Below are 12,643 nucleotides of genomic sequence, written 5' to 3' on the forward strand. Positions count from 1 at the left end.
TACAAACCACTGCTCAGTGAAATAAAAGAGGACACAAACAAATGGAAGAACATACCATGCTCATGGATAGGAAGAATCAATATCGTGAAAATGGCCATACTGCCCAAGGTAATTTATAGATTCAATGCCATCCCCATCAAGCTACCAATGAGTTTCTTCACAGAATTGGAAAAAACTGCTTTAAAGTTCATATGGAACCAAAAAAGAGCCCGCATCTCCAAGACAATCCTAAGTCAAAAGAACAAAGCTGGAGGCATCACGCTACCTGACTTCAAACTATACTACAAGGCTACAGTAACCAAAACAGCATGGTACTGGTACCAAAGCAGAGATACAGACCAATGGAACAGAACAGAGCCCTCAGAAATAATACCACACAACTACAGCCATCTGATCTTTGACAAACCTGAAAAAAACAAGAAATGGGGAAAGGATTCCCTATTTAATAAATGGTACTGGGAAAATTGGCTAGCCATAAGTAGAAAATTGAAACTGGATCCTTTCCTTACTCCTTATGTGAAAATTAATTCAAGATGGATTAGAGACTTAAATGTTAGACCTAATACCATAAAAACCCTAGAAGAAAACCTAGGTAATACCATTCAGGACATAGGCATGGGCAAGGACTTCATGTCTAAAACACCAAAAGCAACGGCAACAAAAGCCAGAATTGACAAATGGGATCTAATTAAACTAAAGAGCTTCTGCACAGCAAAAGAAACTACCATCAGAATGAACAGGCAACCTACAGAATGGGAGAAAATTTTTGCAATCTACTCATCTGACAAAGGGCTAATATCCAGAACCTACAAAGAACTTAAACAAATTTACAAGAAAAAAGCAAACAACCCCCATCAAACAGTGGGCAAAGGATATGAACAGACACTTCTCAAAAGAAGACATTCATACAGCCAACAGACACATGAAAAAATGCTCATCATCACTCGCCATCAGAGAAATGCAAATCAAAACCACAATGAGATACTATCTCACACCAGTTAGAATGGCAATCATTAAAAAATCAGGAAACAACAGGTGCTGGAGAGGATGTAGAGAAATAGGAACACTTTTACACTGTTGGTGGGACTGTAAACTAGTTCAACGATTGTGGAAAACAGTGTGGCGATTCCTCAAGAATCTAGAACTAGAAATACCATTTGACCTAGCCATCCCATTACTGGGGATATACCCAAAGGATTTTAAGTCATGCTGCTATAAAGACACATGCACACGTATGTTTATTGCGGCACTATTCACAATAGCAAAGACTTGGAATCAACCCAAATGTGCATCAGTGACAGACTGGATTAAGAAAATGTGGCACACAAGCACCATGGAATACTATGCAGTCATAAAAAGGGATGAGTTTGTGTCCTTTGTAGGGACATGGATGCAGCTGGAAACCATCATTCTCAGCAAACTATCGCAAGAAAAGAAAACCAAACACCGCATGTTCTCACTCATAGGTGGGAATTGATCAATGAGATCACTTGGACACAGGAAGGGGAACATCGCACATCAGGGTCTATCGTGGGGAGGGGTCAGATGGGAGGGATAGCATTAGGAGATATACCTAATGTAAATGACGAATTAATGGGTACAGCACACCAACATGGCACATGTATACATATGTAACAAACCTGTACGTTGTGCACATGTACCCTAGAATGTAAAGTATAATAATAAAAAATAAAAAATAAATTAAAAAAAGAAAAAAAAATAAAGAAAAAATAGACAAGTTGGGCATCATGAAAATTTAATATTTTTGTGTCTCAAAGGACACTACCAACAGAGTAAAAAAGCCACCTCCAGTATGGCAGAAAATATTTGTAAATCACGTATCTGGCAAGGGATTAATATACAGAATATAGAGAGAACTTCTAAAACCCAACAACACACACAAAAATAAACAAACTGATTCAAAAATAGGTAAAGGACTTGGATAGACAGTTCTCCAAAGAAGATATACAAACGGCCAATAAGCATGTGAAAAGATGTTCAACCCCATTAGTCATCAGAGAAATACAAATAAAAACAAAATGAGATACCACCTTCACACACAATAGGATGGCTACTATAAAAAACAAACAACAAAATGGAAATAGACAAATGTTGGCAAGGATGCGGAGAAACTGGAAACGGTGTACAGTTGGTGGAAATGTAACATGTTGCAGCTGCTGTGGAGAACAGTATGGTGCTTCCTCAGAAATTAAAACCAGAATTACCATATGAACCAGTGCTTCTACTTGATGGTATATACTCCAAAGAATTGACAGCAGAATCTTGAAGAGACATTTGTACACCCACGTTCATAGCAGCATTATTCACAATAGCCAAATGGTAGAAGCAACTCCAGTATCCATTGATGGGTGAATAATGTGGGGTGTGTATATACACACACATATACATATATGTATACATATATATATACACACACACACACATACATACATACACAATGGAATATTATTCAGCCTTAAAAAAGAAGGAAATTCTGACATGTTACTACTTGGATGAACTCTGAGGACATTAAGCTAAGTGAAGTAAATCAGTATCTGAAAGACAAATACTATACGATCCAACTGATATCAGGTACCTAGAGTAGTCAAATGCATAGAGACCAAAAGTAGAATGGTGGTAGTCAAGAGCCGGAGGAAGGAATTGGGAGTTGTTATTTAATGAGTATAGAGTTTCAGTTTTTAGGATGAAAAGTATTGTGAAGATAGATGGTGATGATGTTTGCATAACAATATAAGCGTACCTAATACCAGTAAAATGGACACTTAACAACGGTTAAGATGGTAAATATTATGTGTATTTTACCACAATTTTACAAATTTTTTTAAGAAATCAGGACTTGATGTTTTTGAAAATTCTCAAACTCTCCAGATTTAGAAGATGCTAACATTAAGAAATAGCTCCTGGTCAAGCATGGTGGCTCATGCCTGTAATCCCAACACTTTGGGAGGCCAAGGTGGGTGGATCACCTGAGGTCAGGAGGTCAGGACCAGCCTGGCCAACATGGTGAAACCCCGTCTCCACTAAAAATAGAAAAATTAGCCGAGTGTGGCGGCGTGTGCCTGTAATCCCAGCTACCTGGGAGACTGAGGCAGGAGAATTGCTTGAACCCAGGAGGCAGAGGCTGCAGTAAGTCGACATTGCACCATCACACTCCAGCCTGGGTGACAGTGACACTCCATCTCAAAAAACAAAACAAAAAAATAGCTCCCAAGTAAAGTTCATACTGTGGGCACTGCCAGGAGAACCCTGGTCTAAAGGTGACACTAAGAATGTGACTGTAAAAACTTCTGTTATATTAAAAAAGATAAAAAGTGGTACCATCAGAGTTCTATTCAGTCACAAAGAGGGCCTTTGAAAAAGATTAAGGGTATGCTTCATAGATCCTCTCAAACAGTAAGGACTTCAGAAAACTTACGTGCCTTGACCCTCAAATTTTTAAGCATGAACCAAAGGTAAAGAAAGACTTACCGAGAAAAGATTTCTGGTTTGACTTTTGTGTAATGGAGTAAATGCTAATAAGAATCACAGGAAGCCCACAAGGTTTTTGCAAGAATTTTATCAGGAAGAACTCAGCCAGCTTGAACTGAAAAGGACAGAATGAAAAGTACAGTATGAAATGAAGAAAGGCTATTAGACTGCCAATATGAATGACAAGAAAAGAAGGCTGAAGCAATTTCTCAACTGTAGCATGTGCTACCTTTCTTGCAAAAGGAAAGGTGACTCTGAGAGTGAAACCTGAGGCCAAAGAGCAGAGCTGAAGGCCATGGAGGATCATTCCTAGGTCTTGAGACCTAATCAAAAAGCTAACACTGGAAGGCCAGGAGTGGTGGTTCAGGCCTGTAATCTCAGCACTTTGGGAGGCTGAGGCGGGTGGATTGCTTGAGCTCAGGAGTTCAAGACCAGCCTGGGCAACATAGCAAAACCCTGTCTTTACAAAAAATTTAAACATTAGCCAGGCATGGTGGCATGTGCCTGTAGTTCAGGCTACTCGGGAGGCTAAAGTAGGACGATCGCTTGAGCCCCGGAGATCAAGGCTACAGTGAGCCACGATTGTACCACAGAACTTCACCTAGGCAACGGAGTAAGAACCTATATGAAAACACAAACAACTTCTCACATTGGAGGAACTGGATTTCAGAATTGCACTGGACCTTTATGCCTCCCATTTCCTCTATTTTAAAACAAAAATGTCTAAAATGGTTATCCTGTGTCTGTCTCACTACTGTATGTTGGGCTTGAGTGGAACTGCAGAGGAACTACACCTGAGGCACCTCATCTACACCTGGAGATGACTTAGGTGATGAGATTCTGAACCTTAAGCTGATGCCATAATTGGATTAGACTTTGGGGGACTGGAAAGGGGGATGAGAGTATTGCAGGGATGAGGGACATGATCACTGGGGACAGAAGGAAGACTAGAGTAGACAGCCTCTAAAATAGTCCCCAGTATTCCACAGTTTCTCATATTTATGCCCTAGGCAATCCTCTCCCCTTGATTACGCACTGTACCTAGTGACTCTTCTAACCAAAATAATACGGTAAAAATGATGAGATGTCGGTTCCCAGGTTAAGTTATAAAAGGACTCTGGTTTCCATCTGGCTACATTCTCTCTTGCTTTTTCCCTCACTCACTCTAAGGAATACCAACTGTCACACTGTAGGCTGCCCTGTGGAGAGGCCTACATGTCTCTGAACAGTAACCCATGTCTCTGTCGAACAGTCGGTAAGGATCTGAGGCCTACCAACAGCCAGGAGGGTAAACTTGTAAGCAGATCCTCCCCTAGTTGAGCCTTAGGATGACTGCAATCCTGGCTGATACCTTAATTGTAGCCTTGTGAGAGAGACTGACCCAGAGGACACAACTAAGCTGAGCCTGGATTCCTGATCCAAAGAAACTGAAATAATAAATGTTTGTTGTTTGATGTTGCTAAGTTTGGGGGTAATTTGTTATACAGAAATAGAACTAATACAAGCACAGTGAAGGTTTAGCAATCCATTGATGGCAAAAAGCGTTCTTGATACAAACGTCTTTCAATTTTTTAAATAATTTTTAAGTTTTAAGAAAGTTAAAATTTTTTAACAATTTGTAATGTTTATGTTCAATACATATCTAATATACATATTATATTCATATTATACATACATACATTTTAAGAACACTGGGACATTTACAAAAGTTAACTCTATATTGGCCCTTAAAAAAAAATACATTCCACAAAGTATCATGAAACAAGATAAAATTATGTGCTCAAATGGGGAAAAATTCCCTAGAAATATTTTTACAACTTTCTTAAAAACTCTTGGGACAAAAGGAAATCAAGATCAAAATTACACAATTTCTTTTTAAAAAATGATAGCAGAAAAAGATTTATCAGACCTTATAGATAACCATAGTGCTCAGAGGAAAATATATAACATTAAATATCTATGTTCATTTATGTTATTCACATAGGAATAAAAGTTTAAGTTTCCAATTCAAGAAATTGGAGGGCACCAACAAACCATTTAGCTAATTAGTAGTCTAAACAAAAAAAAAAACATAAATAAAAAAATTAGAATGTGGAGATAACAGATTCAGAGAAAACATAAAACAAATTATAACAGATTGCTTTTCTCATCTCTACATATTTATTTGAGACAGAGTCTCTGTCACGTAGACTGGGGTACAGTAGCACGATCATAGCTCACTGCAACCTCGAACTCCTGGGCTCAAGTGATCCTCTTGCCTCAGCCTTCCAAGTAGCTGAGACTACAAGTGTGTACCATGACGCCCAGCTAATTTTTAAAATTTTTTGTAGAGACAGAGTCTTGCTATGTTGCCCAGGCTGGTCTTCAGCTCCTGGCCTCAAGAGATTATCCCATCTTGGCCTTTCAGAGCACTGAGATTTCAGGCATAAGCCATAGCTCCTGGCCCCTGAAAACATTATTAAAATGGATGTATTTTTAGGAAAATATAAATAATAAAAATCTACCTTCAGAGAAGACAGCAAATCTAAATGGACAAATTATGATAAAAAAAAAATTTGATCGTCAGAAAGCTATACCTCAAAATGCACCAGGCCAATAAATTTTTAGTAAGTTCACTTTCACTACTATTACTTAGCACTGTCACAGAAGGAATAGCAAATGCAATTAGGAAAGAGAAAGAAAAATGGGGTCTTAAACTGGAAAGGAAGAGGCAATACTTTCATTATTTGTAGGAGACACATGCCTATTAAGCCTTCTTAGGTTCTGGAGGCCACACATTCCACAACTAGGTGTACTGATCTGGCCTACGTATCAGGCAATATAAGAGGCTGCTAGCTTTGAGTGGGGCTAGGAACAAGAGCTCTTTAGAAGGTACATCCTGTAGTGCAAGTGGCCCAGCAACTTGAGTTATACAATCCAGCAGACCCTATGGTGTTATGTGTATCAGTTGTGATAAAAAGTGCAGTGTTTATAGTAAACTCTAGGGAAGAATCACAGTGCAGAACCTGGGATCCGTGACATCTGTAGCATAAAATTACATGACTTTTTAAAAACAGCTTCTGGGCCAGGAGTGGTAGCTCAGGCCTGTATTCCAAGCACTTTGGGAGGCCTATGTGGGTGGATCACCTGAGGTCAGGAGTTCGAGACCAGCTTGGTCAACATGGTGAAACCCCGTTTCTACTAAAAATACAAAATTAGTTGGGCATGGTGGTGTACACCTGTAATCCCAGCTACTGGGGAGGCTGAGGCAGGAGAATCACTTGAACCCCAGAGGTGGAGGTTGCAGTGAGCCAAAATTGTGCCATTGTACTCCAGCCTGGATGACAAGAGCGAAACTTTGTCTCAAAAACAAAACAAAAGGCCGGGCGCGGTGGCTCAAGCCTGTAATCCCAGCACTTTGGGAGGCCGAGACGGGCGGATCACGAGGTCAGGAGATCGAGACCATCCTGGCGAACACGGTGAAACCCCGTCTCTACTAAAAAGTACAAAAAAACTAGCTGGGCGAGGTGGCGGGCGCCTGTAGTCCCAGCTACTCGGGAGGCTGAGGCAGGAGAACAGCGTAAACCCGGGAGGCGGAGCTTGCAGTGAGCTGAGATCCGGCCACTGCACTCCAGCCTGGGCGACAGAGCGAGACTCCGTCTCAAAAAAAATAAAAAATTAAAAAATAAAACAGCTTCTGATATAGTACTGGGACCCAACAGAGATGGAACATTTGGGCATGTGACACTTAGTGACCTTGTGTCCAGAACTGCTGAACTCAGTAAGTCATAAAGTTAAGATGGCTCGCCAACAACCCATTTTAAAATAGAAATACTACATACAGGATAATCACGAGCAGGACCACAGGGCACACATAAGCTGCATGAGCGGACCCACTCCCCATCATCCACCACAGTTCACCCAGAATTCTTCCCTAAGTCACACCTATGGCCTGCGTACCATAACCTATGTACACACATTTATATCCAATACACATATATACAACCATGTGAAGGAGGTAGACAAAGCCTGGGTTTTGAGGTAATGAATAGGTTACTCAAGCCAAAAATGAATGGCAGCTGCAGTACAACTTCATTGGCAGGAGGCCTTGAAAGACAGTGGAGAGGGAAAATCTTTCTGATGGTCCCAGTTCAGGCAATGGTCATCCACCTTGTGTGGAAGGAGCAGTGGGCCTGTGATGACAGTATATATGTATTCATGGGCAGTGACAAATGGCTTGGCCTACTGGTCAGACACATGGAAGACTGAAAGATACAGAAACAAGGAGTTCTGGGGTACCAGCATGTAAACAGGCCTGTGAGAATTGGCATGAATGAAGTATAAAGATTGTTGTATCACACATTAATGCTCATTAGGAAGGTACAAGGGTCTTGGCATGATGCCCAGGCTGGTCTTAAACTCCTGGCCTGAAGCAATTCTCCTGAGAGTGCTTTGGCCTCTCAAAGCACTGACATTACAGGCCTGAGCCACAACACCTGGCCCCTGAAAACATTATTAAAATGAAATTATTATCACAGAAGGAGCATTAAACAATCAAGTAAACAAAATGACTTGGTGAGTTAATGTTAGCCAGTTTTTGTCACTGGCCACCCCAGCACAATGGCCCATGAATGAAGTGACCAGAGAGGCAGAAATGGAGGCTATACATGGGCTCAGTGGCATGGACTCTCACCAAGGCTGATATAGCTACGGTTGTCTCTGAATATTCCACTTGCCAGCAACACGTATCAGTGCTGAGCCTCCAATGTGACAACCAGTCATTAGACGGAAAGTTGATTATGTTGGGCTCCTTTTATCCTCGAAGGGTCCACAGTGTTTTGTTTTGTTTTCTTCCTCACAGCAATTGGTATCCATTCCAGATATAAGTTTGCCTTTCCTTTCCTCAGGGCCTCAGCCAGCGCTACTAACCAGGGGTTTAAGGAATACCTGATCCATAGGCATGGAATTCTGGCCTGTTGTATAAGGTTCATTGTTTTTCTCCTCTCTCTTCCTCGGTATTCAACCCAGACCTTGGCCAGGTAGTCCTGTGTTTATGTCTACCCAAGTCATGATCACTCCAGTCCAGATGAGGTCTGATAAAGGCATATTAAGATTCTTGTCCCAGGGTGACAATGGAGATAAACCTGATGCTGTCACAAGCTCACAGACAGTCACTTCTGTTCTGATTACGAGGCTGTACCTTCCTTCAAATGTACCCTGAAGTTTTCTAAAAGTCACAGCCCAATGTAGTGACCAGAAACTTTGTTTTCCCCTAGGCTTTTTGCCTTTTTTCATGAGAAGAAGATCCTTTTCCCCAGCCCCTGGTTTCACAAGGCAATCAGGATTCATGCTCCTTGTTCATATACTTTAAATACTCCTTATCTCACAGCAGCTAAACTCCCAGCAAATACTGCCCCTTAAAAAAAACAAGAAACCCACAACACAGAAGCCCTTTGACTTCAGCTCCACTCATTGTTTTGCTTTTTTGTTCTATATTTGGTTCACAGAGAGATTTATCTGCTTCTGAGATTGTGTCTTTTGGTGTTTTAATATTTCATTGAACATTGCTAAGTATTGGAGTGTTTTATATCAAAAACTTATGATTATTGTGATTGGAAACACCCTAAAGGTGGCATTTAAAATATTAATTGAGAAATGTTTTTAGAGAAGTTTAAAAGCATTTGGAAAAAAATAAAATTGGATCCCTACCTCATATCTCTAAAATTCTAAATGGATTAAAGATTTAAACTTTGAAATAAAGCAGCTGAAATATTATAAAATATCTTAGAGTAGACAAAAGTTTTTAAAATAGGACATACAAGTGCTAAATATAAAGGAAAAAACTGAAAATGTCACTATATTAAAATTAGGAACTTATGTTCATCAAAAGACACCATTAAAAGAGTAAAACAGCAAGCCACAGACTGGAAGAAGATATCTGCAAGATGCATATCCAGTAAAGAACTCATATTCTAGAAGATATTTTCTTTTAAACTACTAATCAATAAGAGAGACAAAAAACCAAAAAAAAAAAAAAGAAAAACAGAAAACAAAAAAACAACCAACCAACCCTCAAAAACCTCACCTCATTTTTAAAAATAGGCAAGAAATTGGAACAGGCACTTTACAATATATGATATCTAAGCATCCAATAAACATATGAAAAAGTGCTACATACCATTTGTCATCAGAGAAATACAAACTAAAATCACAATGAGAAACCACCATCCACTCATCTGAATGTTGGTGAGGATATGGAGACACTAAAACTCTAAAAAATTGCTGATGGGAATGTAAAATGGTAAAACCACTTAGAAAACTGGCAACATGTACTAAAAATAACTGCAGAGCTAGCAAAGGTCATACAGATTAAGTCATAGGCCCACCTAAAGTCACATAAAAAGGAAGTAAAAGAAATGTCTATTAGATGTCTGAGCCTTTTTTCTTTACTGCTACTCCTACATAACCCAGGTCTTATACAAACACACCAATGCCTTAAACAGACTTTATGTCTCTTTCTGGTTCAATGTTGTTTGTGTTTGTTTAAAATGGAAGACTTTATCATAGCCCAGTCCTTGGTCTATTGTCACGGTTTATTGAACCTTAATAGGAACCTACAACTAAAATACCAGATAAGAATTAAAAGAAGCATCACATAAACTACTAGTGGTTATTTTTCTGATTTTAAGTTGAATAAAATCCTTCCCAATATACATCAGAATTATTTTTTAAACTGATTTGCCTTGCTACTGTTTCTCTTGGTTTAAATCCTTGGGGTTCAGAATATCCTCAATTCCCAACTCTAATAAAAGTTCAGGGCCATGGCCTTGCCTAGTACTTATTTTGTTTCTGATGTCATATGTCTATCACCTTAGACCCCTGACTAACCTCATGTTTGTGAGTCTACTAAACCTGCCAATATTTTATTACTTCAGGATCTCATCTGAAGTCCTTTACCTAGAAATCACTACAGGTTCTTCTTCTAGAAAATGCTTTTCACTCCAGTTGTTCATCAGGATCCAGTAAATCTGCATCACTAGACTAAAATTTATGACCTTTGTGGTCAAAACTTTTTAAAGTTTTTCCAAATCTTTGTCTTGTGGGCAATCCTAAACTGCTGCTTTCCCAGTCAGTCCATGGGTGTCCAATCATATAAACGCACCAAACCTGGACACCTAAACATTCCTGGGATAAATAATATTGCCACATAGATCTGCTAAGTTAATAAGTCTTGCTAATATTTTATTGGAATCTAAAAGTTATACATTAAACGTTCTATTAAAAAGCAGCAACTTGGGGTGTAGTGGCACATGCCTATAGACCCAGCTATTTGGGAGGCTGACATAGGATTGCTTGAACACAGAAGTTCAAGACCAGCCTGCTGGCCAACACTGTAAGACTCTTATCTTTAAAAAAAAAAAAAAAAAAAAAAAAAAAAAGCAGTAGCTTAGAAACCATAAAAGTTTAATTTATATTCAGTTATTTAATAATAGTAATATTCACCCTGGAGGTCCCTCAACTAATTAGAAATCTTTTTTAAAACACTGAAAAATTTTAGACAGTACCTAAGGGACAGAAAGAATACTCAAATTTCGGTCAAAAGCCTGACTATTTCAAACAGTTTGCTGGAACAAAGTGAAACAAAGAAATCTTCTCAGATGTCAACCCTTTCCCCAGAGATCAAGAGGCTTGGGCATGGACAGGAGCAAGGAAGAGTATACTTCTGAGCTCTGAATCTGCAGGAGAGCGTTTTCTTGATTGATTAAAGCAGCAAAAAAGGATATGAATTAAAGCAATCTGGCTAAATGAGAGAATAGGTTAGTAATGACTTTTTCCTCCTTAAGAAATTTTATGATGATTCTACACATGTGGGAATGTCTAGGCTTCTTCAGCACAATTTTCATTTTAGGCTTTGAAACTGAAGGCTTCTTCCCTATGAACAATGAAGACTAAGCATCCTTAAACTGAAGTTAATGTTGAATTCAGATAAGCAATAAATGTATATTATGGATATTATGACACTGCTTTTTATCAGTTTGGTTCATATTATGCCATTATATATGCCCTATTGCTCATGTTTATTTTAGAAACTGTGACCCAACGTCCTTTGTTCCTCTTCTAATTAAAAAAAAAAAAAAAACAGAAAAAAAACCTGTCCCAAGGTTTAGGTTTCTTCATTTTCCTATGTTTCTGAGACTGCTCTGCCTCACTTGAGGGTGCTCCTTTATGTCTCCAAACCTGGGTGTAAAGGTTCACAACAATAAAATTCTGAGTCAGGAACTTAGAATCTGTAGGATGGAACTGGCCAGAAGGGTTTGAGTGAAGGCAGTGGATGTCAGGACCTAAGGCAGAATGACAATAATCAGGGATACCCCAGAACCCACTTTGCCTTTACCTTTGGCCACCTTGGAGAAGAAACTTACAGGTAAATCATTATGAGTATTAATCCTCACTCATTCTTACCAAATAATAGATGTGGTTTTTTTTAAATCTTAGAAGAGAGAAGGATATTTCTTAGAACTATCACTGTCCTTATGTTATTACCATTATTCTCTCAATCCATGTCAGAATTCATTTTTAGCCTTCCACAGCAAATTTCCTACAATCGCCTTCTTGTACCTCCCTGGAATTATATTTGCCCCCAAAGGTAATTTGTTCACCTCTTTTTTTTTTTTTTTTTTTAACAAGTAGAATAGTGAATGCCAAAAACTCATAAGAATCATCATAGATAACTGTTAAAAATACAAAAACACCAGTTTCCACCTCTGACTTACTGAATTAAGATCCATGGGGGGAACACAGGGATATTTACCTTTAAAAGAACCCCAAGTGTTATCTTGGTTAGATAACTTTAAGATACATTGCAGAAGATCATAGTACTTCTGGTCACACATATGGTGACCATATAGTTTATCATCCAAACAGGACACTTTTGAAAGTTAAGGCAGAGCAATTAACAATTCTTTGGCATACCTGGCAAAATACTGGTAACTCGGGGCAATCACAACATATGGTCATCCTAGTTGTGGATCACCATCTTCCTCCTCACCTACACCCCTTTTTTTATAATAACCTTGAGATAAAATCCTCACATTTCTCATACCATGCAATTCATCCATTTAATGTGTCCAATTCAATGTTTTTTAGTATATTCAGAGTTTTGCAACCATCACCA

The 12,643-nt window shown here is 38.9% G+C and overlaps 1 long non-coding RNA gene across 2 annotated transcripts in view; it reads right to left on the bottom strand.

Moving 5' to 3' along the window:
- Positions 1–12,643, bottom strand: part of LOC144337688 (uncharacterized) — a 204,934-nt gene that overhangs the window by 114,131 nt on the left and 78,160 nt on the right. The window lies entirely within an intron of this gene.

This window comes from Macaca mulatta, chromosome 20 (genome assembly GCF_049350105.2).
Source record: "Macaca mulatta isolate MMU2019108-1 chromosome 20, T2T-MMU8v2.0, whole genome shotgun sequence".
In the NCBI taxonomy this organism is placed as follows: Eukaryota; Metazoa; Chordata; class Mammalia; order Primates; family Cercopithecidae; genus Macaca; species Macaca mulatta.